The 21,774-nt window shown below is 36.7% G+C and overlaps 107 non-coding genes across 107 annotated transcripts; all 107 read left to right on the top strand.

Moving 5' to 3' along the window:
- Window positions 1-50: 50 nt before the first annotated feature.
- On the top strand, window positions 51-133 carry Trnal-uaa (transfer RNA leucine (anticodon UAA)). Its single transcript has one exon. It is a non-coding gene; the product is annotated as a tRNA-Leu (tRNA).
- A 90-nt stretch (window positions 134-223) lies between these two features.
- Trnal-uaa (transfer RNA leucine (anticodon UAA)) lies at window positions 224-306 on the top strand. Its single transcript has one exon. It is a non-coding gene; the product is annotated as a tRNA-Leu (tRNA).
- A 90-nt stretch (window positions 307-396) lies between these two features.
- Trnal-uaa (transfer RNA leucine (anticodon UAA)) lies at window positions 397-479 on the top strand. Its single transcript has one exon. It is a non-coding gene; the product is annotated as a tRNA-Leu (tRNA).
- Window positions 480-568: 89 nt separating this feature from the next.
- Trnal-uaa (transfer RNA leucine (anticodon UAA)) lies at window positions 569-651 on the top strand. Its single transcript has one exon. It is a non-coding gene; the product is annotated as a tRNA-Leu (tRNA).
- Window positions 652-741: 90 nt separating this feature from the next.
- On the top strand, window positions 742-824 carry Trnal-uaa (transfer RNA leucine (anticodon UAA)). The gene has a single exon. It is a non-coding gene; the product is annotated as a tRNA-Leu (tRNA).
- A 90-nt stretch (window positions 825-914) lies between these two features.
- On the top strand, window positions 915-997 carry Trnal-uaa (transfer RNA leucine (anticodon UAA)). Its single transcript has one exon. It is a non-coding gene; the product is annotated as a tRNA-Leu (tRNA).
- An 88-nt stretch (window positions 998-1,085) lies between these two features.
- Trnal-uaa (transfer RNA leucine (anticodon UAA)) lies at window positions 1,086-1,168 on the top strand. Its single transcript has one exon. It is a non-coding gene; the product is annotated as a tRNA-Leu (tRNA).
- Window positions 1,169-1,257: 89 nt separating this feature from the next.
- Trnaf-aaa (transfer RNA phenylalanine (anticodon AAA)) lies at window positions 1,258-1,340 on the top strand. Its single transcript has one exon. It is a non-coding gene; the product is annotated as a tRNA-Phe (tRNA).
- Window positions 1,341-1,430: 90 nt separating this feature from the next.
- Window positions 1,431-1,513, top strand: Trnal-uaa (transfer RNA leucine (anticodon UAA)). Its single transcript has one exon. It is a non-coding gene; the product is annotated as a tRNA-Leu (tRNA).
- An 89-nt stretch (window positions 1,514-1,602) lies between these two features.
- Window positions 1,603-1,685, top strand: Trnal-uaa (transfer RNA leucine (anticodon UAA)). Its single transcript has one exon. It is a non-coding gene; the product is annotated as a tRNA-Leu (tRNA).
- Window positions 1,686-1,774: 89 nt separating this feature from the next.
- Trnal-uaa (transfer RNA leucine (anticodon UAA)) lies at window positions 1,775-1,857 on the top strand. The gene has a single exon. It is a non-coding gene; the product is annotated as a tRNA-Leu (tRNA).
- An 89-nt stretch (window positions 1,858-1,946) lies between these two features.
- Window positions 1,947-2,029, top strand: Trnaf-aaa (transfer RNA phenylalanine (anticodon AAA)). Its single transcript has one exon. It is a non-coding gene; the product is annotated as a tRNA-Phe (tRNA).
- A 90-nt stretch (window positions 2,030-2,119) lies between these two features.
- Trnal-uaa (transfer RNA leucine (anticodon UAA)) lies at window positions 2,120-2,202 on the top strand. The gene has a single exon. It is a non-coding gene; the product is annotated as a tRNA-Leu (tRNA).
- A 90-nt stretch (window positions 2,203-2,292) lies between these two features.
- Window positions 2,293-2,375, top strand: Trnal-uaa (transfer RNA leucine (anticodon UAA)). The gene has a single exon. It is a non-coding gene; the product is annotated as a tRNA-Leu (tRNA).
- Window positions 2,376-2,464: 89 nt separating this feature from the next.
- Trnal-uaa (transfer RNA leucine (anticodon UAA)) lies at window positions 2,465-2,547 on the top strand. The gene has a single exon. It is a non-coding gene; the product is annotated as a tRNA-Leu (tRNA).
- Window positions 2,548-2,810: 263 nt separating this feature from the next.
- On the top strand, window positions 2,811-2,893 carry Trnal-uaa (transfer RNA leucine (anticodon UAA)). The gene has a single exon. It is a non-coding gene; the product is annotated as a tRNA-Leu (tRNA).
- An 89-nt stretch (window positions 2,894-2,982) lies between these two features.
- On the top strand, window positions 2,983-3,065 carry Trnal-uaa (transfer RNA leucine (anticodon UAA)). The gene has a single exon. It is a non-coding gene; the product is annotated as a tRNA-Leu (tRNA).
- Window positions 3,066-3,155: 90 nt separating this feature from the next.
- Window positions 3,156-3,238, top strand: Trnal-uaa (transfer RNA leucine (anticodon UAA)). The gene has a single exon. It is a non-coding gene; the product is annotated as a tRNA-Leu (tRNA).
- A 90-nt stretch (window positions 3,239-3,328) lies between these two features.
- Window positions 3,329-3,411, top strand: Trnal-uaa (transfer RNA leucine (anticodon UAA)). Its single transcript has one exon. It is a non-coding gene; the product is annotated as a tRNA-Leu (tRNA).
- A 90-nt stretch (window positions 3,412-3,501) lies between these two features.
- On the top strand, window positions 3,502-3,584 carry Trnal-uaa (transfer RNA leucine (anticodon UAA)). The gene has a single exon. It is a non-coding gene; the product is annotated as a tRNA-Leu (tRNA).
- A 90-nt stretch (window positions 3,585-3,674) lies between these two features.
- Trnal-uaa (transfer RNA leucine (anticodon UAA)) lies at window positions 3,675-3,757 on the top strand. The gene has a single exon. It is a non-coding gene; the product is annotated as a tRNA-Leu (tRNA).
- Window positions 3,758-3,847: 90 nt separating this feature from the next.
- Trnal-uaa (transfer RNA leucine (anticodon UAA)) lies at window positions 3,848-3,930 on the top strand. The gene has a single exon. It is a non-coding gene; the product is annotated as a tRNA-Leu (tRNA).
- Window positions 3,931-4,020: 90 nt separating this feature from the next.
- Window positions 4,021-4,103, top strand: Trnal-uaa (transfer RNA leucine (anticodon UAA)). The gene has a single exon. It is a non-coding gene; the product is annotated as a tRNA-Leu (tRNA).
- An 89-nt stretch (window positions 4,104-4,192) lies between these two features.
- Window positions 4,193-4,275, top strand: Trnal-uaa (transfer RNA leucine (anticodon UAA)). Its single transcript has one exon. It is a non-coding gene; the product is annotated as a tRNA-Leu (tRNA).
- An 89-nt stretch (window positions 4,276-4,364) lies between these two features.
- Trnal-uaa (transfer RNA leucine (anticodon UAA)) lies at window positions 4,365-4,447 on the top strand. The gene has a single exon. It is a non-coding gene; the product is annotated as a tRNA-Leu (tRNA).
- A 90-nt stretch (window positions 4,448-4,537) lies between these two features.
- Window positions 4,538-4,620, top strand: Trnal-uaa (transfer RNA leucine (anticodon UAA)). Its single transcript has one exon. It is a non-coding gene; the product is annotated as a tRNA-Leu (tRNA).
- A 90-nt stretch (window positions 4,621-4,710) lies between these two features.
- Trnal-uaa (transfer RNA leucine (anticodon UAA)) lies at window positions 4,711-4,793 on the top strand. The gene has a single exon. It is a non-coding gene; the product is annotated as a tRNA-Leu (tRNA).
- An 88-nt stretch (window positions 4,794-4,881) lies between these two features.
- Trnal-uaa (transfer RNA leucine (anticodon UAA)) lies at window positions 4,882-4,964 on the top strand. The gene has a single exon. It is a non-coding gene; the product is annotated as a tRNA-Leu (tRNA).
- An 89-nt stretch (window positions 4,965-5,053) lies between these two features.
- Trnaf-aaa (transfer RNA phenylalanine (anticodon AAA)) lies at window positions 5,054-5,136 on the top strand. Its single transcript has one exon. It is a non-coding gene; the product is annotated as a tRNA-Phe (tRNA).
- Window positions 5,137-5,398: 262 nt separating this feature from the next.
- On the top strand, window positions 5,399-5,481 carry Trnal-uaa (transfer RNA leucine (anticodon UAA)). The gene has a single exon. It is a non-coding gene; the product is annotated as a tRNA-Leu (tRNA).
- Window positions 5,482-5,570: 89 nt separating this feature from the next.
- Trnal-uaa (transfer RNA leucine (anticodon UAA)) lies at window positions 5,571-5,653 on the top strand. The gene has a single exon. It is a non-coding gene; the product is annotated as a tRNA-Leu (tRNA).
- Window positions 5,654-5,742: 89 nt separating this feature from the next.
- On the top strand, window positions 5,743-5,825 carry Trnaf-aaa (transfer RNA phenylalanine (anticodon AAA)). Its single transcript has one exon. It is a non-coding gene; the product is annotated as a tRNA-Phe (tRNA).
- Window positions 5,826-5,915: 90 nt separating this feature from the next.
- Trnal-uaa (transfer RNA leucine (anticodon UAA)) lies at window positions 5,916-5,998 on the top strand. Its single transcript has one exon. It is a non-coding gene; the product is annotated as a tRNA-Leu (tRNA).
- A 262-nt stretch (window positions 5,999-6,260) lies between these two features.
- Window positions 6,261-6,343, top strand: Trnal-uaa (transfer RNA leucine (anticodon UAA)). The gene has a single exon. It is a non-coding gene; the product is annotated as a tRNA-Leu (tRNA).
- A 263-nt stretch (window positions 6,344-6,606) lies between these two features.
- Trnal-uaa (transfer RNA leucine (anticodon UAA)) lies at window positions 6,607-6,689 on the top strand. The gene has a single exon. It is a non-coding gene; the product is annotated as a tRNA-Leu (tRNA).
- Window positions 6,690-6,778: 89 nt separating this feature from the next.
- Trnal-uaa (transfer RNA leucine (anticodon UAA)) lies at window positions 6,779-6,861 on the top strand. Its single transcript has one exon. It is a non-coding gene; the product is annotated as a tRNA-Leu (tRNA).
- A 90-nt stretch (window positions 6,862-6,951) lies between these two features.
- Window positions 6,952-7,034, top strand: Trnal-uaa (transfer RNA leucine (anticodon UAA)). The gene has a single exon. It is a non-coding gene; the product is annotated as a tRNA-Leu (tRNA).
- A 90-nt stretch (window positions 7,035-7,124) lies between these two features.
- On the top strand, window positions 7,125-7,207 carry Trnal-uaa (transfer RNA leucine (anticodon UAA)). The gene has a single exon. It is a non-coding gene; the product is annotated as a tRNA-Leu (tRNA).
- Window positions 7,208-7,296: 89 nt separating this feature from the next.
- Window positions 7,297-7,379, top strand: Trnal-uaa (transfer RNA leucine (anticodon UAA)). The gene has a single exon. It is a non-coding gene; the product is annotated as a tRNA-Leu (tRNA).
- Window positions 7,380-7,469: 90 nt separating this feature from the next.
- Window positions 7,470-7,552, top strand: Trnal-uaa (transfer RNA leucine (anticodon UAA)). Its single transcript has one exon. It is a non-coding gene; the product is annotated as a tRNA-Leu (tRNA).
- A 90-nt stretch (window positions 7,553-7,642) lies between these two features.
- Trnal-uaa (transfer RNA leucine (anticodon UAA)) lies at window positions 7,643-7,725 on the top strand. Its single transcript has one exon. It is a non-coding gene; the product is annotated as a tRNA-Leu (tRNA).
- A 90-nt stretch (window positions 7,726-7,815) lies between these two features.
- Window positions 7,816-7,898, top strand: Trnal-uaa (transfer RNA leucine (anticodon UAA)). The gene has a single exon. It is a non-coding gene; the product is annotated as a tRNA-Leu (tRNA).
- Window positions 7,899-7,987: 89 nt separating this feature from the next.
- On the top strand, window positions 7,988-8,070 carry Trnal-uaa (transfer RNA leucine (anticodon UAA)). Its single transcript has one exon. It is a non-coding gene; the product is annotated as a tRNA-Leu (tRNA).
- A 90-nt stretch (window positions 8,071-8,160) lies between these two features.
- Trnal-uaa (transfer RNA leucine (anticodon UAA)) lies at window positions 8,161-8,243 on the top strand. Its single transcript has one exon. It is a non-coding gene; the product is annotated as a tRNA-Leu (tRNA).
- A 90-nt stretch (window positions 8,244-8,333) lies between these two features.
- Trnal-uaa (transfer RNA leucine (anticodon UAA)) lies at window positions 8,334-8,416 on the top strand. Its single transcript has one exon. It is a non-coding gene; the product is annotated as a tRNA-Leu (tRNA).
- A 262-nt stretch (window positions 8,417-8,678) lies between these two features.
- Window positions 8,679-8,761, top strand: Trnal-uaa (transfer RNA leucine (anticodon UAA)). Its single transcript has one exon. It is a non-coding gene; the product is annotated as a tRNA-Leu (tRNA).
- A 90-nt stretch (window positions 8,762-8,851) lies between these two features.
- Window positions 8,852-8,934, top strand: Trnal-uaa (transfer RNA leucine (anticodon UAA)). The gene has a single exon. It is a non-coding gene; the product is annotated as a tRNA-Leu (tRNA).
- Window positions 8,935-9,024: 90 nt separating this feature from the next.
- On the top strand, window positions 9,025-9,107 carry Trnal-uaa (transfer RNA leucine (anticodon UAA)). The gene has a single exon. It is a non-coding gene; the product is annotated as a tRNA-Leu (tRNA).
- A 90-nt stretch (window positions 9,108-9,197) lies between these two features.
- Trnal-uaa (transfer RNA leucine (anticodon UAA)) lies at window positions 9,198-9,280 on the top strand. Its single transcript has one exon. It is a non-coding gene; the product is annotated as a tRNA-Leu (tRNA).
- Window positions 9,281-9,370: 90 nt separating this feature from the next.
- Window positions 9,371-9,453, top strand: Trnal-uaa (transfer RNA leucine (anticodon UAA)). Its single transcript has one exon. It is a non-coding gene; the product is annotated as a tRNA-Leu (tRNA).
- An 89-nt stretch (window positions 9,454-9,542) lies between these two features.
- Trnal-uaa (transfer RNA leucine (anticodon UAA)) lies at window positions 9,543-9,625 on the top strand. The gene has a single exon. It is a non-coding gene; the product is annotated as a tRNA-Leu (tRNA).
- Window positions 9,626-9,715: 90 nt separating this feature from the next.
- On the top strand, window positions 9,716-9,798 carry Trnal-uaa (transfer RNA leucine (anticodon UAA)). Its single transcript has one exon. It is a non-coding gene; the product is annotated as a tRNA-Leu (tRNA).
- Window positions 9,799-9,888: 90 nt separating this feature from the next.
- On the top strand, window positions 9,889-9,971 carry Trnal-uaa (transfer RNA leucine (anticodon UAA)). The gene has a single exon. It is a non-coding gene; the product is annotated as a tRNA-Leu (tRNA).
- A 90-nt stretch (window positions 9,972-10,061) lies between these two features.
- Window positions 10,062-10,144, top strand: Trnal-uaa (transfer RNA leucine (anticodon UAA)). Its single transcript has one exon. It is a non-coding gene; the product is annotated as a tRNA-Leu (tRNA).
- Window positions 10,145-10,233: 89 nt separating this feature from the next.
- Trnal-uaa (transfer RNA leucine (anticodon UAA)) lies at window positions 10,234-10,316 on the top strand. The gene has a single exon. It is a non-coding gene; the product is annotated as a tRNA-Leu (tRNA).
- Window positions 10,317-10,578: 262 nt separating this feature from the next.
- On the top strand, window positions 10,579-10,661 carry Trnal-uaa (transfer RNA leucine (anticodon UAA)). The gene has a single exon. It is a non-coding gene; the product is annotated as a tRNA-Leu (tRNA).
- A 90-nt stretch (window positions 10,662-10,751) lies between these two features.
- On the top strand, window positions 10,752-10,834 carry Trnal-uaa (transfer RNA leucine (anticodon UAA)). The gene has a single exon. It is a non-coding gene; the product is annotated as a tRNA-Leu (tRNA).
- Window positions 10,835-10,924: 90 nt separating this feature from the next.
- Trnal-uaa (transfer RNA leucine (anticodon UAA)) lies at window positions 10,925-11,007 on the top strand. The gene has a single exon. It is a non-coding gene; the product is annotated as a tRNA-Leu (tRNA).
- A 90-nt stretch (window positions 11,008-11,097) lies between these two features.
- Trnal-uaa (transfer RNA leucine (anticodon UAA)) lies at window positions 11,098-11,180 on the top strand. Its single transcript has one exon. It is a non-coding gene; the product is annotated as a tRNA-Leu (tRNA).
- An 89-nt stretch (window positions 11,181-11,269) lies between these two features.
- Window positions 11,270-11,352, top strand: Trnal-uaa (transfer RNA leucine (anticodon UAA)). The gene has a single exon. It is a non-coding gene; the product is annotated as a tRNA-Leu (tRNA).
- A 90-nt stretch (window positions 11,353-11,442) lies between these two features.
- Trnal-uaa (transfer RNA leucine (anticodon UAA)) lies at window positions 11,443-11,525 on the top strand. The gene has a single exon. It is a non-coding gene; the product is annotated as a tRNA-Leu (tRNA).
- A 90-nt stretch (window positions 11,526-11,615) lies between these two features.
- Trnal-uaa (transfer RNA leucine (anticodon UAA)) lies at window positions 11,616-11,698 on the top strand. Its single transcript has one exon. It is a non-coding gene; the product is annotated as a tRNA-Leu (tRNA).
- An 89-nt stretch (window positions 11,699-11,787) lies between these two features.
- On the top strand, window positions 11,788-11,870 carry Trnal-uaa (transfer RNA leucine (anticodon UAA)). The gene has a single exon. It is a non-coding gene; the product is annotated as a tRNA-Leu (tRNA).
- A 90-nt stretch (window positions 11,871-11,960) lies between these two features.
- Trnal-uaa (transfer RNA leucine (anticodon UAA)) lies at window positions 11,961-12,043 on the top strand. The gene has a single exon. It is a non-coding gene; the product is annotated as a tRNA-Leu (tRNA).
- A 90-nt stretch (window positions 12,044-12,133) lies between these two features.
- Window positions 12,134-12,216, top strand: Trnal-uaa (transfer RNA leucine (anticodon UAA)). The gene has a single exon. It is a non-coding gene; the product is annotated as a tRNA-Leu (tRNA).
- A 90-nt stretch (window positions 12,217-12,306) lies between these two features.
- Trnal-uaa (transfer RNA leucine (anticodon UAA)) lies at window positions 12,307-12,389 on the top strand. Its single transcript has one exon. It is a non-coding gene; the product is annotated as a tRNA-Leu (tRNA).
- Window positions 12,390-12,479: 90 nt separating this feature from the next.
- Trnal-uaa (transfer RNA leucine (anticodon UAA)) lies at window positions 12,480-12,562 on the top strand. Its single transcript has one exon. It is a non-coding gene; the product is annotated as a tRNA-Leu (tRNA).
- A 90-nt stretch (window positions 12,563-12,652) lies between these two features.
- Trnal-uaa (transfer RNA leucine (anticodon UAA)) lies at window positions 12,653-12,735 on the top strand. Its single transcript has one exon. It is a non-coding gene; the product is annotated as a tRNA-Leu (tRNA).
- A 90-nt stretch (window positions 12,736-12,825) lies between these two features.
- Window positions 12,826-12,908, top strand: Trnal-uaa (transfer RNA leucine (anticodon UAA)). The gene has a single exon. It is a non-coding gene; the product is annotated as a tRNA-Leu (tRNA).
- Window positions 12,909-12,997: 89 nt separating this feature from the next.
- Trnal-uaa (transfer RNA leucine (anticodon UAA)) lies at window positions 12,998-13,080 on the top strand. The gene has a single exon. It is a non-coding gene; the product is annotated as a tRNA-Leu (tRNA).
- Window positions 13,081-13,343: 263 nt separating this feature from the next.
- Window positions 13,344-13,426, top strand: Trnal-uaa (transfer RNA leucine (anticodon UAA)). The gene has a single exon. It is a non-coding gene; the product is annotated as a tRNA-Leu (tRNA).
- A 90-nt stretch (window positions 13,427-13,516) lies between these two features.
- On the top strand, window positions 13,517-13,599 carry Trnal-uaa (transfer RNA leucine (anticodon UAA)). The gene has a single exon. It is a non-coding gene; the product is annotated as a tRNA-Leu (tRNA).
- A 90-nt stretch (window positions 13,600-13,689) lies between these two features.
- Window positions 13,690-13,772, top strand: Trnal-uaa (transfer RNA leucine (anticodon UAA)). Its single transcript has one exon. It is a non-coding gene; the product is annotated as a tRNA-Leu (tRNA).
- Window positions 13,773-13,862: 90 nt separating this feature from the next.
- On the top strand, window positions 13,863-13,945 carry Trnal-uaa (transfer RNA leucine (anticodon UAA)). The gene has a single exon. It is a non-coding gene; the product is annotated as a tRNA-Leu (tRNA).
- Window positions 13,946-14,208: 263 nt separating this feature from the next.
- Window positions 14,209-14,291, top strand: Trnal-uaa (transfer RNA leucine (anticodon UAA)). The gene has a single exon. It is a non-coding gene; the product is annotated as a tRNA-Leu (tRNA).
- A 90-nt stretch (window positions 14,292-14,381) lies between these two features.
- On the top strand, window positions 14,382-14,464 carry Trnal-uaa (transfer RNA leucine (anticodon UAA)). Its single transcript has one exon. It is a non-coding gene; the product is annotated as a tRNA-Leu (tRNA).
- Window positions 14,465-14,554: 90 nt separating this feature from the next.
- Window positions 14,555-14,637, top strand: Trnal-uaa (transfer RNA leucine (anticodon UAA)). The gene has a single exon. It is a non-coding gene; the product is annotated as a tRNA-Leu (tRNA).
- A 1,786-nt stretch (window positions 14,638-16,423) lies between these two features.
- On the top strand, window positions 16,424-16,506 carry Trnal-uaa (transfer RNA leucine (anticodon UAA)). Its single transcript has one exon. It is a non-coding gene; the product is annotated as a tRNA-Leu (tRNA).
- A 90-nt stretch (window positions 16,507-16,596) lies between these two features.
- Trnal-uaa (transfer RNA leucine (anticodon UAA)) lies at window positions 16,597-16,679 on the top strand. Its single transcript has one exon. It is a non-coding gene; the product is annotated as a tRNA-Leu (tRNA).
- An 89-nt stretch (window positions 16,680-16,768) lies between these two features.
- On the top strand, window positions 16,769-16,851 carry Trnal-uaa (transfer RNA leucine (anticodon UAA)). The gene has a single exon. It is a non-coding gene; the product is annotated as a tRNA-Leu (tRNA).
- Window positions 16,852-16,941: 90 nt separating this feature from the next.
- Trnal-uaa (transfer RNA leucine (anticodon UAA)) lies at window positions 16,942-17,024 on the top strand. The gene has a single exon. It is a non-coding gene; the product is annotated as a tRNA-Leu (tRNA).
- A 90-nt stretch (window positions 17,025-17,114) lies between these two features.
- On the top strand, window positions 17,115-17,197 carry Trnal-uaa (transfer RNA leucine (anticodon UAA)). The gene has a single exon. It is a non-coding gene; the product is annotated as a tRNA-Leu (tRNA).
- A 90-nt stretch (window positions 17,198-17,287) lies between these two features.
- Window positions 17,288-17,370, top strand: Trnal-uaa (transfer RNA leucine (anticodon UAA)). Its single transcript has one exon. It is a non-coding gene; the product is annotated as a tRNA-Leu (tRNA).
- Window positions 17,371-17,460: 90 nt separating this feature from the next.
- Trnal-uaa (transfer RNA leucine (anticodon UAA)) lies at window positions 17,461-17,543 on the top strand. The gene has a single exon. It is a non-coding gene; the product is annotated as a tRNA-Leu (tRNA).
- A 90-nt stretch (window positions 17,544-17,633) lies between these two features.
- On the top strand, window positions 17,634-17,716 carry Trnal-uaa (transfer RNA leucine (anticodon UAA)). Its single transcript has one exon. It is a non-coding gene; the product is annotated as a tRNA-Leu (tRNA).
- A 90-nt stretch (window positions 17,717-17,806) lies between these two features.
- Trnal-uaa (transfer RNA leucine (anticodon UAA)) lies at window positions 17,807-17,889 on the top strand. The gene has a single exon. It is a non-coding gene; the product is annotated as a tRNA-Leu (tRNA).
- Window positions 17,890-18,152: 263 nt separating this feature from the next.
- Trnal-uaa (transfer RNA leucine (anticodon UAA)) lies at window positions 18,153-18,235 on the top strand. The gene has a single exon. It is a non-coding gene; the product is annotated as a tRNA-Leu (tRNA).
- Window positions 18,236-18,325: 90 nt separating this feature from the next.
- On the top strand, window positions 18,326-18,408 carry Trnal-uaa (transfer RNA leucine (anticodon UAA)). Its single transcript has one exon. It is a non-coding gene; the product is annotated as a tRNA-Leu (tRNA).
- Window positions 18,409-18,498: 90 nt separating this feature from the next.
- Window positions 18,499-18,581, top strand: Trnal-uaa (transfer RNA leucine (anticodon UAA)). The gene has a single exon. It is a non-coding gene; the product is annotated as a tRNA-Leu (tRNA).
- Window positions 18,582-18,670: 89 nt separating this feature from the next.
- Window positions 18,671-18,753, top strand: Trnal-uaa (transfer RNA leucine (anticodon UAA)). Its single transcript has one exon. It is a non-coding gene; the product is annotated as a tRNA-Leu (tRNA).
- Window positions 18,754-18,843: 90 nt separating this feature from the next.
- On the top strand, window positions 18,844-18,926 carry Trnal-uaa (transfer RNA leucine (anticodon UAA)). Its single transcript has one exon. It is a non-coding gene; the product is annotated as a tRNA-Leu (tRNA).
- A 90-nt stretch (window positions 18,927-19,016) lies between these two features.
- Window positions 19,017-19,099, top strand: Trnal-uaa (transfer RNA leucine (anticodon UAA)). Its single transcript has one exon. It is a non-coding gene; the product is annotated as a tRNA-Leu (tRNA).
- Window positions 19,100-19,189: 90 nt separating this feature from the next.
- Trnal-uaa (transfer RNA leucine (anticodon UAA)) lies at window positions 19,190-19,272 on the top strand. Its single transcript has one exon. It is a non-coding gene; the product is annotated as a tRNA-Leu (tRNA).
- Window positions 19,273-19,362: 90 nt separating this feature from the next.
- Window positions 19,363-19,445, top strand: Trnal-uaa (transfer RNA leucine (anticodon UAA)). Its single transcript has one exon. It is a non-coding gene; the product is annotated as a tRNA-Leu (tRNA).
- A 90-nt stretch (window positions 19,446-19,535) lies between these two features.
- Trnal-uaa (transfer RNA leucine (anticodon UAA)) lies at window positions 19,536-19,618 on the top strand. The gene has a single exon. It is a non-coding gene; the product is annotated as a tRNA-Leu (tRNA).
- Window positions 19,619-19,708: 90 nt separating this feature from the next.
- Window positions 19,709-19,791, top strand: Trnal-uaa (transfer RNA leucine (anticodon UAA)). Its single transcript has one exon. It is a non-coding gene; the product is annotated as a tRNA-Leu (tRNA).
- An 89-nt stretch (window positions 19,792-19,880) lies between these two features.
- Trnal-uaa (transfer RNA leucine (anticodon UAA)) lies at window positions 19,881-19,963 on the top strand. The gene has a single exon. It is a non-coding gene; the product is annotated as a tRNA-Leu (tRNA).
- A 90-nt stretch (window positions 19,964-20,053) lies between these two features.
- On the top strand, window positions 20,054-20,136 carry Trnal-uaa (transfer RNA leucine (anticodon UAA)). Its single transcript has one exon. It is a non-coding gene; the product is annotated as a tRNA-Leu (tRNA).
- A 90-nt stretch (window positions 20,137-20,226) lies between these two features.
- On the top strand, window positions 20,227-20,309 carry Trnal-uaa (transfer RNA leucine (anticodon UAA)). The gene has a single exon. It is a non-coding gene; the product is annotated as a tRNA-Leu (tRNA).
- Window positions 20,310-20,399: 90 nt separating this feature from the next.
- Trnal-uaa (transfer RNA leucine (anticodon UAA)) lies at window positions 20,400-20,482 on the top strand. Its single transcript has one exon. It is a non-coding gene; the product is annotated as a tRNA-Leu (tRNA).
- Window positions 20,483-20,572: 90 nt separating this feature from the next.
- Trnal-uaa (transfer RNA leucine (anticodon UAA)) lies at window positions 20,573-20,655 on the top strand. Its single transcript has one exon. It is a non-coding gene; the product is annotated as a tRNA-Leu (tRNA).
- Window positions 20,656-20,745: 90 nt separating this feature from the next.
- Window positions 20,746-20,828, top strand: Trnal-uaa (transfer RNA leucine (anticodon UAA)). The gene has a single exon. It is a non-coding gene; the product is annotated as a tRNA-Leu (tRNA).
- Window positions 20,829-20,918: 90 nt separating this feature from the next.
- Window positions 20,919-21,001, top strand: Trnal-uaa (transfer RNA leucine (anticodon UAA)). The gene has a single exon. It is a non-coding gene; the product is annotated as a tRNA-Leu (tRNA).
- An 89-nt stretch (window positions 21,002-21,090) lies between these two features.
- Trnal-uaa (transfer RNA leucine (anticodon UAA)) lies at window positions 21,091-21,173 on the top strand. Its single transcript has one exon. It is a non-coding gene; the product is annotated as a tRNA-Leu (tRNA).
- A 90-nt stretch (window positions 21,174-21,263) lies between these two features.
- Trnal-uaa (transfer RNA leucine (anticodon UAA)) lies at window positions 21,264-21,346 on the top strand. The gene has a single exon. It is a non-coding gene; the product is annotated as a tRNA-Leu (tRNA).
- Window positions 21,347-21,436: 90 nt separating this feature from the next.
- On the top strand, window positions 21,437-21,519 carry Trnal-uaa (transfer RNA leucine (anticodon UAA)). The gene has a single exon. It is a non-coding gene; the product is annotated as a tRNA-Leu (tRNA).
- Window positions 21,520-21,608: 89 nt separating this feature from the next.
- Window positions 21,609-21,691, top strand: Trnal-uaa (transfer RNA leucine (anticodon UAA)). The gene has a single exon. It is a non-coding gene; the product is annotated as a tRNA-Leu (tRNA).
- Window positions 21,692-21,774: the final 83 nt, after the last annotated feature.

The raw sequence follows: 21,774 nt of genomic DNA, 5'->3' as shown, positions 1-21,774 counted from the left end.
TTAGAAGATTAAGAAAATATAAAAAGAATTATGTTCACTAGAGTACAGAGAGCACGATGGCCGTGTGGTTAAGGCGTTGGACTTAAGTTCCAATGGACAAATGTGCGCGTGGGTTCGAACCCCACTCGTGCTAAATACTTGTTATATCTGGACAAAATGATTATGCTATAAATTAGAGGATTAAGTAAAAAATAAAAAGAGTTATGTTCACTAGGATGTACACAGCACGATGGCCGAGTGGTTAAGGCGTTGGACTTAAGTTCCAATGGACAAGTGTCCGCGTGAGTTCGAACCCCACTCGTGCTAAATACTTGTTATATTTTGACAAATTAAATATGATTAAAATTAGAAGATTAAGAAAAAAATAAAAAGAGTTGTGTTCACTAGGGTACAGAGAGCACGATGGCCGAGTGGTTAAGGCGTTGGACTTAAGTTCCAATGGACAAGTGTCCGCGTGGGTTCGAACCCCACTCGTGCTAAATACTTGTTATATTTTGACAAATTATATATGACTAAAATTAGAAGCTTAAGCAAATATAAAAAGAATTATGTTCACTAGAGTACAGAGAGCACGATGGCCGTGAGGTTAAGGCGTTGGACTTAAGTTCCAATGGATAAGTGTGCGCGTGGGTTCGAACCCCACTCGTGCTAAATACTTGTTATATTTTGACAAAATAAATATGCTAAAAATTAGAGGATTAAGTAAAAAATAAAAAGAGTTATGTTCACTAGGATGTAGACAGCACGATGGCCGAGTGGTTAAGGCGTTGGACTTAAGTTCCAATGGACAAGTGTCCGCGTGGGTTCGAACCCCACTCGTGCTAAATACTTGTTATATTTTGACAAATTAAATATGATTAAAATTAGAAGATTAAGTAAAAAATAAAAAGAGTTATGTTTACTAGGATACAGAGAGCACGATGGCCGAGTGGTTAAGGCGTTGGACTTAAGTTCCAATGGACAAGTGTCCGCGTGGGTTCGAACCCCACTCGTGCTAAATACTTGTTATATTTTGACAAATAAAATATGATTAAAATTAGAAGATTAAGTAAAAAAAAAAGAGTTATGATAACTAGGATGTAGACAGCATGATGGCCGAGTGGTTAAGGCGTTGGACTTAAGTGCCAATGGACAAGTGTCCGCGTGGGTTCGAACCCCATTCGTGCTAAATACTTGTTATAATTTGACAAATTATAAATGATTAAAATTAGAAGATTAAGCAAATATAAAAAGAATTATGTTCACTAGAGTACAGAGAGCACAATGGCCACGTGGTTAAGGCGTTGGACTAAAGTTCCAATGGATAAGTGTCCGCGTGGGTTCGAACCCCACTCGTGCTAAATACTTGTTATATTTTGACAAATCAAATATGATTAAAATTAGAAGATTAAGTAAATAATAAAAAGAATTATGTTAACTAGGATACAGAGAGCACGATGGCCGAGTGGTTAAGGCGTTGGACTTAAGTTCCAATGGACAAGTTTCCGCGTGGATTCGAACCCCACTCGTGCTAAATACTGGTTATATTTTGACAAATTATATATGACTAAAATTAGAAGATTAAGAAAATATAAAAAGAATTATGTTCACTAGAGTACAGAGAGCACGATAGCCGAGTGGTTAAGGCGTTGGACTTAAGTTCCAATGGACAAGTGTCCGCGTGGGTTCGAACCCCACTCTTGCTAAATATTTGTTATATTTTGACAAATAAAATATGATTAAAATTAGAAGATTAAGTAAAAAAAAAAAGAGTTATGATCACTAGGATGTAGACAGCATGATGGCCGAGTGGTTAAGGCGTTGGACTTAAGTTCCAATGGACAAGTGTCCGCGTGGGTTCGAACCCCATTCGTGCTAAATACTTGTTATATTGTGACAAATTATAAATGATTAAAATTAGAAGATTAAGCAAATATAAAAAGAATTATGTTCACTAGAGTACAGAGAGCACAATGGCCGCGTGGTTAAGGCGTTGGACTAAAGTTCCAATGGACAAGTGTCCGCGTGGGTTCGAACCCCACTCGTGCTAAATACTTGTTATATTTTGACAAATCAAATATGATTAAAATTAGAAGATTAAGTAAATAATAAAAAGAATTATGTTAACTAGGATACAGAGAGCACGATGGCCGAGTGGTTAAGGCGTTGGACTTAAGTTCCAATGGACAAGTGTCCGCGTGGGTTCGAACCCCACTCGTGCTAAATACTTGTTATATTTTGACAAATAAAATATGATTTAAATTAGAAGATTAAGTAAAAAATAAAAAGAGTTATGTTCACTAGGATGTAGACAGCACGATGGCCGAGTGATTAAGGCGTTGGACTTAAGTTCCAATGGACAAGTGTGCGTGTGGGGTCGAACCCCACTCGTGCTAAATACTTATTATATTTTGACAAATTAAATATGATTAAAATAACAAGATTAAGAAAATATAAAAAGAATTATGTTGACTAAAGTACAGAGAACACGATGGCCGAGTGGTTAAGGCATTGGACTTAATTTCCAATGGACAAGTGTCCGCGTGGGTTCGAACCCCACTCGTGCTAAATACTTGTCATATTTTGACAAAATAAATATGATTAAAATTAGAGGATTAAGTAAAAAATAAAAAGAGTTATGTTCACTAGGATGGAGACAGCACGATGGCCGAGTGGTTAAGGCGTTGGACTTTAGTTCCAATGGACAAGTGTCCGCGTGAGTTCGAACCCCACTCGTGCTAAATACTTGTTATATTTTGACAAATTATATATGATTAAAATTAGAAGATTAAGAAAAAAATAAAAAGAGTTATGTTCACTAGGGTACAGAGAGCACGATGGCCGAGTGGTTAAGGCGTTGGACTTAAGTTCCAATGGACAAGTGTCCGCGTGGGTTCGAACCCCACTCGTGCTAAATACTTGTTATATTTTGACAAATTATATATGACTAAAATTAGAAGCTTAAGCAAATATAAAAAGAATTATATTCACTAGAGTACAGAGAGCACGATGGCCGTGTGGTTAAGGCGTTGGACTTAAGTTCCAATGGACAAGTGTCAGCGTGGGTTCGAACCCCACTCGTGCTAATTACTTGTTATATTTTGACAAAATAAATATGCTTAAAATTAGAGGATTAAGTAAAAAATAAAAAGAGTTATGTTCACTAGGATGTAGACAGCACGATGGCCGAGTGGTTAAGGCGTTGGACTTAAGTTCCAATGGACAAGTGTCCGCGTGGGTTCGCACCCCACTCGTGCTAAATACTTGTTATATTTTGACAAATTAAATATGATTAAAATTAGAAGATTAAGTAAAAAATAAAAAGAGTTATGTTCACCAGGATGTTTACAGCACGATGGCCGAGTTGTTAAGGCGTTGGACTTAAGTTCCAATGGACAAGTGTCCGCGTGGGTTCGAACCCCACTCGTGCTAAATACTTGTTATATTTTGACAAATTAAATATGATTAAAATTAGAAGATTAAGTAAAAAATAAAAAGAGGTGTGTTCACCAGGATACAGAGAGCACGATGGCCGAGTGGTTAAGGCGTTGGACTTAAGTTCCAATGGACAAGTGTCCGCGTGGGTTCGAACCCCACTCGTGCTAAATACTTGTTATATTTTTACAAAATAAATATTATTAAAATTAGAGGATTAAGTAAAAAATAAAAAGAGTTATGTTCACTAGGATGTAGACGGCACGATGGCCGAGTGGTTAAGGCGTTGGACTTAAGTTCCAATGGACAAGTGTCCGCGTGGGTTCGAACCCCACTCGTGTTAAATACTTGTTATATTTTGACAAATTAAATATGATTAAAATTAGAAGATTAAGTAAAAAATAAAAAGAGTTATGTTCACTAGGATGTAGACAGCACGATGGCCGAGTGGTTAAGGCGTTGGACTTAAGTTCCAATGGACAAGTGTCCGCGTGGGTTCGAACCCCACTCGTGCTAAATACTTGTTATATTTTGACAAATAAAATATGATTAAAATTAGAAGATTAAGTAAAAAAAAAAAAGAGTTATGATCACTAGGATGTAGACAGCACGATGGCCGAGTGCTTAAGGCGTTGGACTTAAGTTCCAATGGACAAGTGTCCGCGTGGGTTCGAACCCCATTCGTGCTAAATACTTGTTATATTTTGACAAATTATAAATGATTAAAATTAGAAGATTAAGCAAATATAAAAAGAATTATGTTCACTAGAGTACAGAGAGCACAATGGCCGCGTGGTTTAGGCGTTGGACTTAAGTTCCAATGGACAAGTGTCCGCGTGGGTTCGAACCCCACTCGTGCTAAATACTTGTTATATTTTGACAAATTATATATGACTAAAATTAGAAGCTTAAGCAAATATAAAAAGAATTATGTTCACTAGAGTACAGAGAGCACGATGGCCGTGAGGTTAAGGCGTTGGACTTAAGTTCCAATGGATAAGTGTGCGCGTGGGTTCGAACCCCACTCGTGCTAAATACTTGTTATATTTTGACAAAATAAATATGCTAAAAATTAGAGGATTAAGTAAAAAATAAAAAGAGTTATGTTCACTAGGATGTAGACAGCACGATGGCCGAGTGGTTAAGGCGTTGGACTTAAGTTCCAATGGACAAGTGTCCGCGTGGGTTCGAACCCCACTCGTGCTAAATACTTGTTATATTTTGACAAATTAAATATGATTAAAATTAGAAGATTAAGTAAAAAATAAAAAGAGTTATGTTTACTAGGATACAGAGAGCACGATGGCCGAGTGGTTAAGGCGTTGGACTTAAGTTCCAATGGACAAGTGTCCGCGTGGGTTCGAACCCCACTCGTGCTAAATACTTGTTATATTTTGACAAATAAAATATGATTAAAATTAGAAGATTAAGTAAAAAAAAAAGAGTTATGATAACTAGGATGTAGACAGCATGATGGCCGAGTGGTTAAGGCGTTGGACTTAAGTGCCAATGGACAAGTGTCCGCGTGGGTTCGAACCCCATTCGTGCTAAATACTTGTTATAATTTGACAAATTATAAATGATTAAAATTAGAAGATTAAGCAAATATAAAAAGAATTATGTTCACTAGAGTACAGAGAGCACAATGGCCACGTGGTTAAGGCGTTGGACTAAAGTTCCAATGGATAAGTGTCCGCGTGGGTTCGAACCCCACTCGTGCTAAATACTTGTTATATTTTGACAAATCAAATATGATTAAAATTAGAAGATTAAGTAAATAATAAAAAGAATTATGTTAACTAGGATACAGAGAGCACGATGGCCGAGTGGTTAAGGCGTTGGACTTAAGTTCCAATGGACAAGTTTCCGCAAGGATTCGAACCCCACTCGTGCTAAATACTGGTTATATTTTGACAAATTATATATGACTAAAATTAGAAGATTAAGAAAATATAAAAAGAATTATGTTCACTAGAGTACAGAGAGCACGATAGCCGAGTGGTTAAGGCGTTGGACTTAAGTTCCAATGGACAAGTGTCCGCGTGGGTTCGAACCCCACTCGTGCTAAATACTTGTTATATTTTGACAAATAAAATATGATTAAAATTAGAAGATTAAGTAAAAAAAAAAAGAGTTATGATCACTAGGATGTAGACAGCATGATGGCCGAGTGGTTAAGGCGTTGGACTTAAGTTCCAATGGACAAGTGTCCGCGTGGGTTCGAACCCCATTCGTGCTAAATACTTGTTATATTGTGACAAATTATAAATGATTAAAATTAGAAGATTAAGCAAATATAAAAAGAATTATGTTCACTAGAGTACAGAGAGCACAATGGCCGCGTGGTTAAGGCGTTGGACTAAAGTTCCAATGGACAAGTGTCCGCGTGGGTTCGAACCCCACTCGTGCTAAATACTTGTTATATTTTGACAAATCAAATATGATTAAAATTAGAAGATTAAGTAAATAATAAAAAGAATTATGTTAACTAGGATACAGAGAGCACGATGGCCGAGTGGTTAAGGCGTTGGACTTAAGTTCCAATGGACAAGTGTCCGCGTGGGTTCGAACCCCACTCGTGCTAAATACTTGTTATATTTTGACAAATAAAATATGATTTAAATTAGAAGATTAAGTAAAAAATAAAAAGAGTTATGTTCACTAGGATGTAGACAGCACGATGGCCGAGTGATTAAGGCGTTGGACTTAAGTTCCAATGGACAAGTGTGCGTGAGGGGTCGAACCCCACTCGTGCTAAATACTTATTATATTTTGACAAATTAAATATGATTAAAATAACAAGATTAAGAAAATATAAAAAGAATTATGTTGACTAAAGTACAGAGAACACGATGGCCGAGTGGTTAAGGCATTGGACTTAATTTCCAATGGACAAGTGTCCGCGTGGGTTCGAACCCCACTCGTGCTAAATACTTGTCATATTTTGACAAAATAAATATGATTAAAATTAGAGGATTAAGTAAAAAATAAAAAGAGTTATGTTCACTAGGATGGAGACAGCACGATGGCCGAGTGGTTAAGGCGTTGGACTTTAGTTCCAATGGACAAGTGTCCGCGTGAGTTCGAACCCCACTCGTGCTAAATACTTGTTATATTTTGACAAATTATATATGATTAAAATTAGAAGATTAAGAAAAAAATAAAAAGAGTTATGTTCACTAGGGTACAGAGAGCACGATGGCCGAGTGGTTAAGGCGTTGGACTTAAGTTCCAATGGACAAGTGTCCGCGTGGGTTCGAACCCCACTCGTGCTAAATACTTGTTATATTTTGACAAATTATATATGACTAAAATTAGAAGCTTAAGCAAATATAAAAAGAATTATATTCACTAGAGTACAGAGAGCACGATGGCCGTGTGGTTAAGGCGTTGGACTTAAGTTCCAATGGACAAGTGTCAGCGTGGGTTCGAACCCCACTCGTGCTAATTACTTGTTATATTTTGACAAAATAAATATGCTTAAAATTAGAGGATTAAGTAAAAAATAAAAAGAGTTATGTTCACTAGGATGTAGACAGCACGATGGCCGAGTGGTTAAGGCGTTGGACTTAAGTTCCAATGGACAAGTGTCCGCGTGGGTTCGCACCCCACTCGTGCTAAATACTTGTTATATTTTGACAAATTAAATATGATTAAATTTAGAAGATTAAGTAAAAAATAAAAAGAGTTATGTTCACCAGGATGTTTACAGCACGATGGCCGAGTTGTTAAGGCGTTGGACTTAAGTTCCAATGGACAAGTGTCTGCGTGGGTTCGAACCCCACTCGTGCTAAATACTTGTTATATTTTGACAAATTAAATATGATTAAAATTAGAAGATAAGTAAAAAATAAAAAGAGGTGTGTTCACCAGGATACAGAGAGCACGATGGCCGAGTGGTTAAGGCGTTGGACTTAAGTTCCAATGGACAAGTGTCCGCGTGGGTTCGAACCCCACTCGTGCTAAATACTTGTTATATTTTTACAAAATAAATATTATTAAAATTAGAGGATTAAGTAAAAAATAAAAAGAGTTATGTTCACTAGGATGTAGACGGCACGATGGCCGAGTGGTTAAGGCGTTGGACTTAAGTTCCAATGGACAAGTGTCCGCGTGGGTTCGAACCCCACTCGTGTTAAATACTTGTTATATTTTGACAAATTAAATATGATTAAAATTAGAAGATTAAGTAAAAAATAAAAAGAGTTATGTTCACTAGGATGTAGACAGCACGATGGCCGAGTGGTTAAGGCGTTGGACTTAAGTTCCAATGGACAAGTGTCCGCGTGGGTTCGAACCCCACTCGTGCTAAATACTTGTTATATTTTGACAAATAAAATATGATTAAAATTAGAAGATTAAGTAAAAAAAAAAAAGAGTTATGATCACTAGGATGTAGACAGCACGATGGCCGAGTGCTTAAGGCGTTGGACTTAAGTTCCAATGGACAAGTGTCCGCGTGGGTTCGAACCCCATTCGTGCTAAATACTTGTTATATTTTGACAAATTATAAATGATTAAAATTAGAAGATTAAGCAAATATAAAAAGAATTATGTTCACTAGAGTACAGAGAGCACAATGGCCGCGTGGTTTAGGCGTTGGACTTAAGTTCCAATGGACAAGTGTCCGCGTGGGTTCGAACCCCACTCGTGCTAAATACTTGTTATATTTTGACAAATCAAATATGATTAAAATTAGAGGATTAAGTAAAAAATAAAAAGAGTTATGTTCACTAGGATGTAGACAGCACGATGGCCGAGTGGTTAAGGCGTTGGACTTAAGTTCCAATGGACAAGTGTCCGCGTGGGTTCGCACCCCACTCGTGCTAAATACTTGTTATATTTTGACAAATAAAATATGATTTAAATTAGAAGATTAAGTAAAAAATAAAAAGAGTTATGTTCACTAGGATGTAGACAGCACGATGGCCGAGTGATTAAGGCGTTGGACTTAAGTTCCAATGGACAAGTGTGCGCGTGGGGTCGAACCCCACTCGTGCTAAATACTTATTATATTTTTACAAATTAAATATGATTAAAATTACAAGATCAAGAAAATATAAAAAGAATTATGTTGACTAAAGTACAGAGAACACGATGGCCGAGTGGTTAGGACGTTGGACTTAATTTCCAATGGACAAGTGTCCGCGTGGGTTCGAACCCAACTCGTGCTAAATACTTGTTATATTTTGACAAAATAAATATGATTAAAATTAGAAGATTAAGTAAAAAATAAAAAGAGTTATGTTCACTAGGATGTAGAAAGCACGATGGCCGAGTGGTTAAGGCGTTGGACTTAAGTTCCAATGGACAAGTGTCCGCATGGGTTCGAACCCCACTCGTGCTTAATACTTGTTATATTTTCACAAATTAAACATGATTAAAATTAGAAGATTAGGTAAAAAATAAAAAGAGTTATGTTCACTAGGATGCAGACAGCACGATGGCCGAGTGGTTAAGGCGTTGGACTTAAGTTCCAATGGACAAGTGTCCGCGTGGGTGCGAACCCCACTCGTGCTAAATACTTTTTATATTTTGACAAAATAAATATGATTAAAATTAGAAGATTAAGTAAAAAATAAAAAGAATTATGTTCACTAGGATACAGAGAGCACGATGGTGGAGTGTTTAAGGCGTTGGACTTAAGTTCCAATGGACAAGTGTCCGCGTGGGTTCGAACCCCACTCGTGCTAAATACTTGTTATATTTTGACAAATCAAATATGATTAAAATTAGAGGATTAAGTAAAAAATAAAAAGAGTTATGTTCACTAGGATGTAGACAGCACAGTGGCCGAGTGGTTAAGGCGTTGGACTTAAGTTCCAATGGACAAGTGTCCGCGTGGGTTCGCACCCCACTCGTGCTAAATACTTGTTATATTTTGACAAATAAAATATGATTTAAATTAGAAGATTAAGTAAAAAAAAAAAAGAGTTATGTTCACTAGGATGTAGACAGCACGATGGCCGAGTGATTAAGGCGTTGGACTTAAGTTCCAATGGACAAGTGTGCGCGTGGGGTCGAACCCCACTCGTGCTAAATACTTATTATATTTTGACAAATTAAATATGATTAAAATTACAAGATCAAGAAAATATAAAAAGAATTATGTTGACTAAAGTACAGAGAACACGATGGCCGAGTGGTTAAGGCGTTGGACTTAATTTCCAATGGACAAGTGTCCGCGTGGGTTCGAACCCAACTCGTGCTAAATACTTGTTATATTTTGACAAAATAAATATGATTAAAATTAGAAGATTAAGTAAAAAATAAAAAGAGTTATGTTCACTAGGATGTAGAAAGCACGATGGCCGAGTGGTTAAGGCGTTGGACTTAAGTTCCAATGGACAAGTGTCCGCATGGGTTCGAACCCCACTCGTGCTTAATACTTGTTATATTTTCACAAATTAAACATGATTAAAATTAGAAGATTAGGTAAAAAATAAAAAGAGTTATGTTCACTAGGATGCAGACAGCACGATGGCCGAGTGGTTAAGGCGTTGGACTTAAGTTCCAATGGACAAGTGTCCGCGTGGGTGCGAACCCCACTCGTGCTAAATACTTTTTATATTTTGACAAAATAAATATGATTAAAATTAGGAGATTAAGTAAAAAATAAAAAGAGTTATGTTCACTAGGATTTAGACAGCACGATGGCCGAGTGGTTAAGGCGTTGGACTTAAGTTCCAATGGACAAGTGTGCACGTGGGTTCGAATCCCACTCGTGCTAAATACTTGTAACATTTTGACAAATTATATATGATTAAAATTAGAAGATTAAGCAAATATAAAAAGAATTATGTTCACTAGGATACAGAGAGCACGATGGCCGAGTGGTTAAGGCGTTGGACTTAAGTTCCAATGGACAAGTGTCCGCGTGGGTGCGAACCCCACTCGTGCTAAATACTTTTTATATTTTGACAAAATAAATATGATTAAAATTAGAAGATTAAGTAAAAAATAAAAAGAATTATGTTCACTAGGATACAGAGAGCACGATGGTGGAGTGTTTAAGGCGTTGGACTTAAGTTCCAATGGACAAGTGTCTGCGTGGGTTCGAACCCCACTCGTGCTAAATACTTGTTATATTTTGACAAATTAAATATGATTTAAATTAGGAGATTAAGAAAAAATAAAAAGAGTTATGTTCACTAGGATTTAGACAGCACGATGGCCGAGTGGTTAAGGCGTTGGACTTAAGTTCCAATGGACAAGTGTCCGCGTGGGTTCGAACCCCACTCGTGCTAAATACTTGTTATATTTTGACAAATTAAATATGATTAAAATTAAAAGATTAAGTAAAAAATAAAAAGAGTTATGTTCACTAGGATGTAGAAAGCACGATGGCCGAGTGGTTAAGGCGTTGGACTTAAGTTCCAATGGACAAGTGTCCGCATGGGTTCGAACCCCACTCGTGCTAAATACTTGTTATATTTTCACAAATTAAACATGATTAAAATTAGAAGATTAAGTAAAAAATAAAAAGAGTTATGTTCACTAGGATGTAGACAGCACGATGGCCGAGTGGTTAAGGCGTTGGACTTAAGTTCCAATGGACAAGTGTCCGCGTGGGTTCGAACCCCACTCGTGCTAAATACTTGTTATATTTTGACAAATAAAATATGATTAAAATTAGAAGATTAAGTAAAAAAAAAAAAGAGTTATGATCACTAGGATGTAGACAGCACGATGGCCGAGTGGTTAAGGCGTTGGACTTAAGTTCCAATGGACAAGTGTCCGCGTGGGTTCGAACCCCATTCGTGCTAAATACTTGTTATATTTTGACAAATTATAAATGATTAAAATTAGAAGATTAAGCAAATATAAAAAGAATTATGTTCACTAGAGTACAGAGAGCACAATGGCCGCGTGGTTTAGGCGTTGGACTTAAGTTCCAATGGACAAGTGTCCGCGTGGGTTCGAACCCCACTCGTGCTAAATACTTGTTATATTTTGACAAATCAAATATGATTAAAATTAGAAGATTAAGTAAATAATAAAAAGAATTATGTTAACTATGATACAGAGAGCACGATGGCCGAGTTGTTAAGGCGTTGGACTTAAGTTACAATGGACAAGTGTCCGCGTGGGTTCGAACCCCACTCGTGCTAAATACTTGTTATATTTTGACAAATAAAATATGATTTAAATTAGAAGATTAAGTAAAAAATAAAAAGAGTTATGTTCACTAGGATGTAGACAGCACGATGGCCGAGTGATTAAGGCGTTGGACTTAAGTTCCAATGGACAAGTGTGCGCGTGGGGTCGAACCCCACTCGTGCTAAATACTTATTATATTTTGACAAATTGAATATGATTAAAATTACAAGATCAAGAAAATATAAAAAGAATTATGTTGACTAAAGTACAGAGAACACGATGGCCGAGTGGTTAAGGCGTTGGACTTAATTTCCAATGGACAAGTGTCCGCGTGGGTTCGAACCCAACTCGTGCTAAATACTTGTTATATTTTGACAAAATAAATATGATTAAAATTAGAAGATTAAGTAAAAAATAAAAAGAGTTATTTTCTGTAGGATGTAGACAGCACGATGGCCGAGTGGTTAAGGCGTTGGACTTAAGTTCCAATGGACAAGTGTCCGCGTTGGTTCGAACCCCACTCGTGCTAAATACTTGTTATATTTTGACAAATTAAATATGATTAAAATTAAAAGATTAAGTAAAAAATAAAAAGAGTTATGTTCACTAGGATGTAGAAAGCACGATGGCCGAGTGGTTAAGGCGTTGGACTTAAGTTCCAATGGACAAGTGTCCGCATGGGTTCGAACCCCACTCGTGCTTAATACTTGTTATATTTTCACAAATTAAACATGATTAAAATTAGAAGATTAGGTAAAAAATAAAAAGAGTTATGTTCACTAGGATGCAGACAGCACGATGGCCGAGTGGTTAAGGCGTTGGACTTAAGTTCCAATGGACAAGTGTCCGCGTGGGTGCGAACCCCACTCGTGCTAAATACTTTTTATATTTTGACAAAATAAATATGATTAAAATTAGAAGATTAAGTAAAAAATAAAAAGAATTATGTTCACTAGGATACAGAGAGCACGATGGTGGAGTGTTTAAGGCGTTGGACTTAAGTTCCAATGGACAAGTGTCCGCGTGGGTTCGAACCCCACTCGTGCTAAATACTTGTTATATTTTGACAAATCAAATATGATTAAAATTAGGAGATTAAGTAAAAAATAAAAAGAGTTATGTTCACTAGGATTTAGACAGCACGATGGCCGAGTGGTTAAGGCGTTGGACTTAAGTTCCAATGGACAAGTGTCCGCATGGGTTCGAACCCCACTCGTGCTAAATACTTGTTATATTTTGACAAATTAAATATGATATAAATTAGAAGATTAAGTAAAAAATAAAAAGAGTTATGTTGACTAGGATACAGAGAGCACGATGGCCGAGTGGTTAAGGCGGTGGACTTAAGTTCCAATGGACAAGTGTGCACGTGGGTTCGAATCCCACTCGTGCTAAATACTTGTTACATTTTGACAAATTATATATGATTAAAATTAGAAGATTAAGCAAATATAAAAAGAATTATGTTCACTAGGATACAGAGAGCACGATGGCCGAGTGGTTAAGGCGTTGGACTTAAGTTCCAATGGACAAGTGTCCGCGTGGGTGCGAACCCCACTCGTGCTAAATACTTTTTATATTTTGACAAAATAAATATGATTAAAATTAGAAGATTAAGTAAAAAATAAAAAGAATTATGTTCACTAGGATACAGAGAGCACGATGGTGGAGTGTTTAAGGCGTTGGACTTAAGTTCCAATGGAAAAGTGTCTGCGTGGGTTCGAACCCCACTCGTGCTAAATACTTGTTATATTTTGACAAATTAAATATGATTTAAATTAGGAGATTAAGTAAAAAATAAAAAGAGTTATGTTCACTAGGATTTAGACAGCACGATGGCTGAGTGGTTAAGGCGTTGGACTTAAGTTCCAATGGACAAGTGTCCGCGTGGGTTCGAACCCCACTCGTGCTAAATACTTGTTATATTTTGACAAATTAAATATGATTAAAATTAAAAGATTAAGTAAAAAATAAAAAGAGTTATGTTCACTAGGATGTAGAAAGCACGATGGCCGAGTGGTTAAGGCGTTGGACTTAAGTTCCAATGGACAAGTGTCCGCATGTGTTCGAACCCCACTCGTGCTAAATACTTGTTATATTTTCCCAAATTAAACATGATTAAAATTAGAAGATTAAGTAAAAAATAAAAAGAGTTATGTTCACTAGGATGTAGACAGCACGATGGCCGAGTGGTTAAGGCGTTGGACTTAAGTTCCAATGGACAAGTTTCCGCTTGGGTTCGAACCCCACTCGTGCTAAATACTTGTTATATTTTGACAAATTAAATATGATATAAATTAGAAGATTAAGACAAAAATAAAAAGAGTTATGTTGACTAGGATACAGAGAGCACGATGGCCGAGTGGTTAAGGCGTTGGACTTAAGTTCCAATGGACAAGTGTCCGCGTGGGTGCGAACCCCACTCGTGCTAAATACTTTTTATATTTTGACAAAATAAATATGATTAAAATTAGAAGATTAAGTAAAAAATAAAAAGAATTATGTTCACTAGGATACAGAGAGCACGATGGTGGAGTGTTTAAGGCGTTGGACTTAAGTTCCAATGGACAAGTGTCCGCGTGGGTTCGAACCCTACTCGTGCTAAATAGTTGTTATATTTTGACAAATTAAATATGATTAAAATTAGGAGATTAAGTAAAAAATAAAAATAGTTATGTTCACTAGGATTTAGACAGCACGATGGCCGAGTGGTTAAGGCGTTGGACTTAAGTTCCAATGGACAAGTGTCCGCGTGGGTTCGAACCCCACTCGTGCTAAATACTTGTTATATTTTGACAAAATAAATATGATTAAAATTAGAAGATTAAGTAAAAAATAAAAAGAGTTATTTTCTCTAGGATGTAGACAGCACGATGGCCGAGTGGTTAAGGCGTTGGACTTAAGTTCCAATGGACAAGTGTCAGCGTTGGTTCGAACCCCACTCATGCTAAATACTTGTTATATTTTGACAAATTAAATATGATTAAAATTAAAAGATTAAGTAAAAAATAAAAAGAGTTATGTTCACTAGGATGTAGACAGCACGATGGCCGAGTGGGTAAGGCGTTGGACTTAAGTTCCAATGGACAAGTGTCCGCGTGGGTTCGAACCCCACTCGTGCTTTTTTTTTTTTTTTTTTTTTTACAAAGGCATCACCACATTATCAAGGCCCAGAGGCCACTCAAGGATAAGGGTTAAAGAGTGTACAGTAGAAGTTGGTCAATATAGTAATCATTAGTAATCAAAATTTGGTAAATTTAATAACTTATATGGAACGGCTCATCAAGAACTTATTTACTTTAGACTTGAACAAAACCATATTGTAGTCAGCCGGAAAGCAGGAAAACGGAAGACAATTCCACAGGCGTGCAGTTCTAAGAAAGAAGCTTTGTTCATGGAATCTACGTTTAGGTTTAGGCACAGATAAAGAGTGGGGGAAATTATTGATAGTGTTTACAGCTAGACGAGTGTTTCTTGTGAAAGTTTGGCGAGGGGGGACCATAGATTGAAGCTCAGTTGAACACTTTCCATGAAAATAACGATACATCAGAGACAAACTCGCAACATCTCTTCTGTGAGATAGAGGTTGCAAGGAGGAGAAAAGGACATCTCCTACGAGGCTACGAAGTCTATTTTGAACTCTATCAAGGCAGGACAAGTTCTTTCTAGCAGCTCCTGCCCAGATGTGGCAACAGTATTCCATCCTTGGACGTACCTGGCTCTTATATAGATAGAGAATAGCATCAGCAGTGAGATATCTACTGGATCGATAGAAAGATCCCACCATTTTTCCAGCGGCCTTGGCAACAGATTTGATATACGTGTTCCATTTAAGATCAGGAGTAATGGTCAAGCCCAGAAGCTTGTCAAAACTTGAGGCCTCCTGAAGACGAGAGCCATTCATTTCAATTGATGACAAATGTGGATTAGAATGTTGATGATGTAAAGAGAGAAGCTTGGTTTTAGATGCATTAAAAGTAACCAGCCACTCCTTTCCCCATTGTACTACGTGCTCAAGATCAGAGGAGAGAGAATTGGAGAGAACTTGCTCGTTTACTGTCTTAGATGTGGTACCATAAATGGTAGTGTCGTCAGCATAAATGTCTACAAATGATGTAAGGATATGATTTGGAAGATCATTAATGTAGATCAGGAAAAGTGTTGGGCCCAGGATGGATCCCTGAGGGACACCGGCATTAATATTGTGAGCTTCTGATTTTTGCCCCTCAACTACTACTCTTATGAATCTATCAGAAAGAAATGATTTAATAATTGAGAAGACTTTTCCAGCTATACCATAGCTAGCGATCTTATGAAGTAAACCTTTATGCCATACCCTATCAAAGGCTTTAGATATGTCAAGAGCAATTGCCCTAGAAAGATTGCCACCGTCGAGAGATTTGCTAATCCTATGCGATATAACTGTAAGGACATCTGCTGTAGATCTAGCAGAACGGAAACCATATTGAGTGTCACTAAGAAGGTTATTTTTGTTGAGATGTTTGATTACTTCTGTATTTAATACAGATTCTAGCAACTTACTTATGACGCACAGGAGACTTATTGGCCTGTACTGAGAGGGGGATGAGCGATCACCTGATTCTTAAATACAGGGCATACTGATGAGATTTTCCAGGGAGATGGGAAACTATTCTCCTTAAGACAACGTTTAAACAGTTTTGTAAGTATGGGCGCTAGTTCAGGTTGAAGTTTTTTGAGTACTATAATTGGAATACCATCAGGGCCAGTTGCTTTACTGGAATCAAGGTTTTTGATTAGCTTGGCAACATCACGTACAGATATACTAAATAATATGCTAAATACTTTTTATATTTTCACAAATTAAACATGATTAAAATTAGAAGATTAAGTAAAAAATAAAAAGAGTTATGTTCACTAGGATGTAGACAGCACGATGGCCGAGTGGTTAAGGCGTTGGACTTAAGTTCCAATGGACAAGTGTCTGCATGGGTTCGAACCCCACTCGTGCTAAATACTTGTTATATTTTGACAAATTAAATATGATATAAATTAGAAGATTAAGTAAAAAATAAAAAGAGTTATGTTCACTAGGATACAGAGAGCACGATGGCCGAGTGGTTAAGGCGTTGGACTTAAGTTCCAATGGACAAGTGTGCACGTGGGTTCGAATCCCACTCGTGCTAAATACTTGTTACATTTTGACAAATTATATATGATTAAAATTAGAAGATTAAGCAAATATAAAAAGAATTATGTTCACTAGGATACAGAGAGCACGATGGCCGAGTGGTTAAGGCGTTGGACTTAAGTTCCAATGGACAAGTGTCCGCGTGGGTGCGAACCCCACTCGTGCTAAATACTTGTTATATTTTGACAAAATAAATATGATTAAAATTAGAAGATTAAGTAAAAAATAAAAAGAATTATGTTCACTAGGATACAGAGAGCACGATGGTCGAGTGGTTAAGGCGTTGGACTTAAGTTCCAATGGACAAGTATCCGCATGGGTTCGAACCCCACTCGTGCTAAATACTTGTTATATTTTGACAAATTAAATATGATTAAAATTAGAAGATTAAGTAAAAAATAAAAAGAGTTATGTTCACTAGGATACAGAGAGCACGATGGCCGAGTGGTTAAGGCGTTGGACTTAATTTCCAATGGACAAGTATCCGCATGGGTTCAAACCCCACTCGTGCTAAATACTTGTTATATTTTGACAAAATAAATATGATTAAAATTAGAAGATTAAGTAAAAAATAAAAAGAATTATGTTCACTAGGATACAGAGAGCACGATGGCCGAGTGGTTAAGGCGTTGGACTTAAGTTCCAATGGACAAGTGTCCGCATGGGTTCAAACCCCACTCGTGCTAAATACTTGTTATATTTTGACAAATTAAATATGATTAAAATTAGAAGATTAAGTAAAAAATAAAAAGAGTTATGTTCACTAGGATACAGAGAGAACGATGGCCGAGTGGTTAAGGCGTTGGACTTAAGTTCCAATGGACATGTGTCCGCATGGGTTCGAACCCCACTCGTGCTAAATACTTGTTATATTTTGACAAATTAAATATGATTAAAATTAGAAGATTAAGTAAAAAATAAAAAGAGTTATGTTCACTAGGATACAGAGAGCACGATGGCCGAGTGGTTAAGGCGTTGGACTTAAGTTCCAATGGACAAGTGTCCGCATGGGTTCGAACCCCACTCGTGCTAAATACTTGTTATATTTTGACAAAATAAATATGATTAAAATTAGAAGATTAAGTAAAAAATAAAAAGAATTATGTTCACTAGGATACAGAGAGCACGATGGTGGAGTGTTTAAGGCGTTGGACTTAAGTTCCAATGGACAAGTGTCCGCGTGGGTTCGAACCCCACTCGTGCTAAATACTTGTTATCTTTTGACAAAATAAATATGATTAAAATTAGGAGATTAAGTAAAAAATAAAAAGAGTTATGTTCACTAGGATACAGAGAGCACGATGGCCGAGTGGTTAAGGCGTTTGACTTAATTTCCAATGGACAAGTATCCGCATGGGTTCAAACCCCACGCGTGCTAAATACTTGTTATATTTTGACAAAATAAATATGATTAAAATTAGAAGATTAAGTAAAAAATAAAAAGAATTATGTTCACTAGGATACAGAGAGCACGATGGCCGAGTGGTTAAGGCGTTGGACTTAAGTTCCAATGGACAAGTGTCCGCATGGGTTCAAACCCCACTCGTGCTAAATACTTGTTATATTTTGACAAATTAAATATGATTAAAATTAGAAGATTAAGTAAAAAATAAAAAGAGTTATGTTCACTAGGATACAGAGAGCACGATGGCCGAGTGGTTAAGGCGTTGGACTTAAGTTCCAATGGACATGTGTCCGCATGGGTTCGAACCCCACTCGTGCTAAATACTTGTTATATTTTGACAAATTAAATATGATTAAAATTAGAAGATTAAGTAAAAAATACAAAGAGTTATGTTCACTAAGATACAGAGAGCACGATGGCCGAGTGGTTAAGGCGTTGGACTTAAGTTCCAATGGACAAGTGTCCGCATGGGTTCGAACCCCACTCGTGCTAAATACTTTTTATATTTTGACAAATAAATATGATTAAAATTAGAAGATTAAGTAAAAAATAAAAAGAGTTATGTTCACTAGGATACAGAGAGCACGATGGTGGAGTGTTTAAGGCGTTGGACTTAAGTTCCAATGGACAAGTGTCCGCGTGGGTTCGAACCCCACTCGTGCTAAATACTTGTTATATTTTGACAAATTAAATATGATTAAAATTAGGAGATTAAGTAAAAAATAAAAAGAGTTATGTTCACTAGGATTTAGACAGCACGATGGCCGAGTGGTTAAGGCGTTGGACTTAAGTTCCAATGGACAAGTGTCCGCGTGGGTTCGAACCCCACTCGTGCTAAATACTTGTTATATTTTGACAAATTATATATGACTAAAATTAGAAGATTAAGTAAAAAATAAAAAGAGTTATGTTCACTAGGATACAGAGAGCACGATGGCCGAGTGGTTAAGGCGTTGGACTTAATTTCCAATGGACAAGTATCCGCATGGGTTCAAACCCCACTCGTGCTAAATACTTGTTGTATTTTGACAAAATAAATATGATTAAAATTAGAAGATTAAGTAAAAAATAAAAAGAATTATGTTCACTAGGATACAGAGAGCACGATGGCCGAGTGGTTAAGGCGTTGGACTTAAGTTCCAATGGACAAGTGTCCGCATGGGTTCAAACCCCACTCGTGCTAAATACTTGTTATATTTTGACAAATTAAATATGATTAAAATTAGAAGATTAAGTAAAAAATAAAAAGAGTTATGTTCACTAGGATACAGAGAGAACGATGGCCGAGTGGTTAAGGCGTTGGACTTAAGTTCCAATGGACATGTGTCCGCATGGGTTCGAACCCCACTCGTGCTAAATACTTGTTATATTTTGACAAATTAAATATGATATAAATTAGAAGATTAAGTAAAAAATAAAAAGAGTTATGTTCACTAGGATACAGAGAGCACGATGGCCGAGTGGTTAAGGCGTTGGACTTAAGTTCCAATGGACACGTGTCCGCATGGGTTCGAACCCCACTCGTGCTAAATACTTATTATATTTTGACAAATTAAATATGATTAAAATTAGAAGATTAAGTAAAAAATAAAAAGAATTATGTTCACTAGGATACAGAGAGCACGATGGCCGAGTGGTTAAGGCGTTGGACTTAAGTTCCAATGGACAAGTTTGCACGTGGGTTCGAATCCCACTCGTGCTAAATACTTGATACATTTTGACAAATTATATATGATTAAAATTAGAAGATTAAGCAAATATAAAAAGAATTATGTTCACTAGGATACAGAGAGCACGATGGCCGAGTGGTTAAGGCGTTGGACTTAAGTTCCAATGGACAAGTGTCCACGTAGGTGCGAACCCCACTCGTGCTAAATACTTGTTATATTTTGACAACATAAATATGATTAAAATTAGAAGATTAAGTAAAAAATAAAAAGAATTATGTTCACTAGGATACAGAGAGCACGATGGCCGAGTGGTTAAGGCGTTGGACTTAAGTTCCAATGGACAAGTATCCGCACGGGTTCGAACCCCACTCGTGCTAAATACTTGTTATATTTTGACAAATTAAATATGATTAAAATTAGAAGATTAAGTAAAAAATAAAAAGAGTTATGTTCACTAGGATACAGAGAGCACGATGGCCGAGTGGTTAAGGCGTTGGACTTAATTTCCAATGGACAAGTATCCGCATGGGTTCAAACCCCACTCGTGCTAAATACTTGTTATATTTTGACAAAATAAATATGATTAAAATTAGAAGATTAAGTAAAAAATAAAAAGAGTTATGTTCACTAGGATACAGAGAGCACGATGGCCGAGTGGTTAAGGCGTTGGACTTAAGTTTCAATGGACAAGTGTCCGCATGGGTTCAAACCCCACTCGTGCTAAATACTTGTTATATTTTGACAAATTAAATATGATTAAAATTAGAAGATTAAGTAAAAAATAAAAAGAGTTATGTTCACTAGGATACAGAGAGCACGATGGCCGAGTGGTTAAGGCGTTGGACTTAAGTTCCAATGGACAAGTGTCCGCATGGGTTCAAACCCCACTCGTGCTAAATACTTTTTATATTTTTACAAATTAAATATGATTAAAATTAGAAGATTAAGTAAAAAATAAAAAGAGGTATGTTCACTAGGATACAGAGAGAACGATGGCCGAGTGGTTAAGCCGTTGGACTTAAGTTCCAATGGACACGTGTCCGCATGGGTTCGAACCCCACTCGTGCTAAGTACTTATTATATTTTGACAAATTAAATATGATTAAAATTAGAAGATTAAGTAAAAAATAAAAAGAATTATGTTCACTAGGATACAGAGAGCACGATGGCCGAGTGGTTAAGGCGTTGGACTTAAGTTCCAATGGACAAGTGTCCGCGTGGGTTCGAACCCCACTCGTGCTAAATACTTGTTATATTTTGACAAATTATATATGATTAAAATTAGAAGATTAAGCAAATATAAAAAGAATTATGTTCGCTAGCATACAGAGAGTACGATGGCCGAGTGGTTAAGGCGTTGGACTTAAGTTCCAATGGACAAGTGTCCGCGTGGGTTCGAACCCCACTCGTGCTATATACTTGTTATATTTTGACAAAATAAATATGATTAAAATTAGAAGATTAAGTAAAAAATAAAAAGAATTATGTTCACTAGGATACAGAGAGCACGATGGTCGAGTGGTTAAGGCGTTGGGCTTAAGTTCCAATGGACAAGTGTCCGCGTGAGTTCGAACCCCACTCGTGCTAAATACTTGTTATATTTTGACAAATTAAATATGATTAAAATTAGGAGATTAAGTAAAAAATAAAAAGAGTTATGTTCACTAGGATGTAGACAGCACGATGGCCGAGTGGTGAAGGCGTTGGACTTAAGTTCCAATGGACAAGTGTCCGCGTGGGTTCGAACCCCACTCGTGCTAAATACTTGTTATATTTTGACAAATTAAATATGATTAAAATTAGAAGATTAAGCAAATATAAAAAGAATTATGTTCACTAGGATATAGAGAACACGATGGCCGAGTGGTTAAGGCGTTGGACTTAAGTTCCAATGGACAAGTGTGCGCGTAGGTTCGAACCCCACTCGTGCTAAATAATTGTTATATTTTGACAAATGAAATACGATTAAAATTAGAAGATTAAGCAAAATATAAAAAGAATTATGTTCACTTGGA

This window comes from Euprymna scolopes, chromosome 37 (genome assembly GCF_053919585.1).
Source record: "Euprymna scolopes isolate OS-2025 chromosome 37, ASM5391958v1, whole genome shotgun sequence".
NCBI lineage: Eukaryota > Metazoa > Mollusca > Cephalopoda > Sepiida > Sepiolidae > Euprymna > Euprymna scolopes.
Note: the sequence above shows the minus strand (reverse complement) of the source record. Positions and strands in the feature narration are given on the sequence as shown.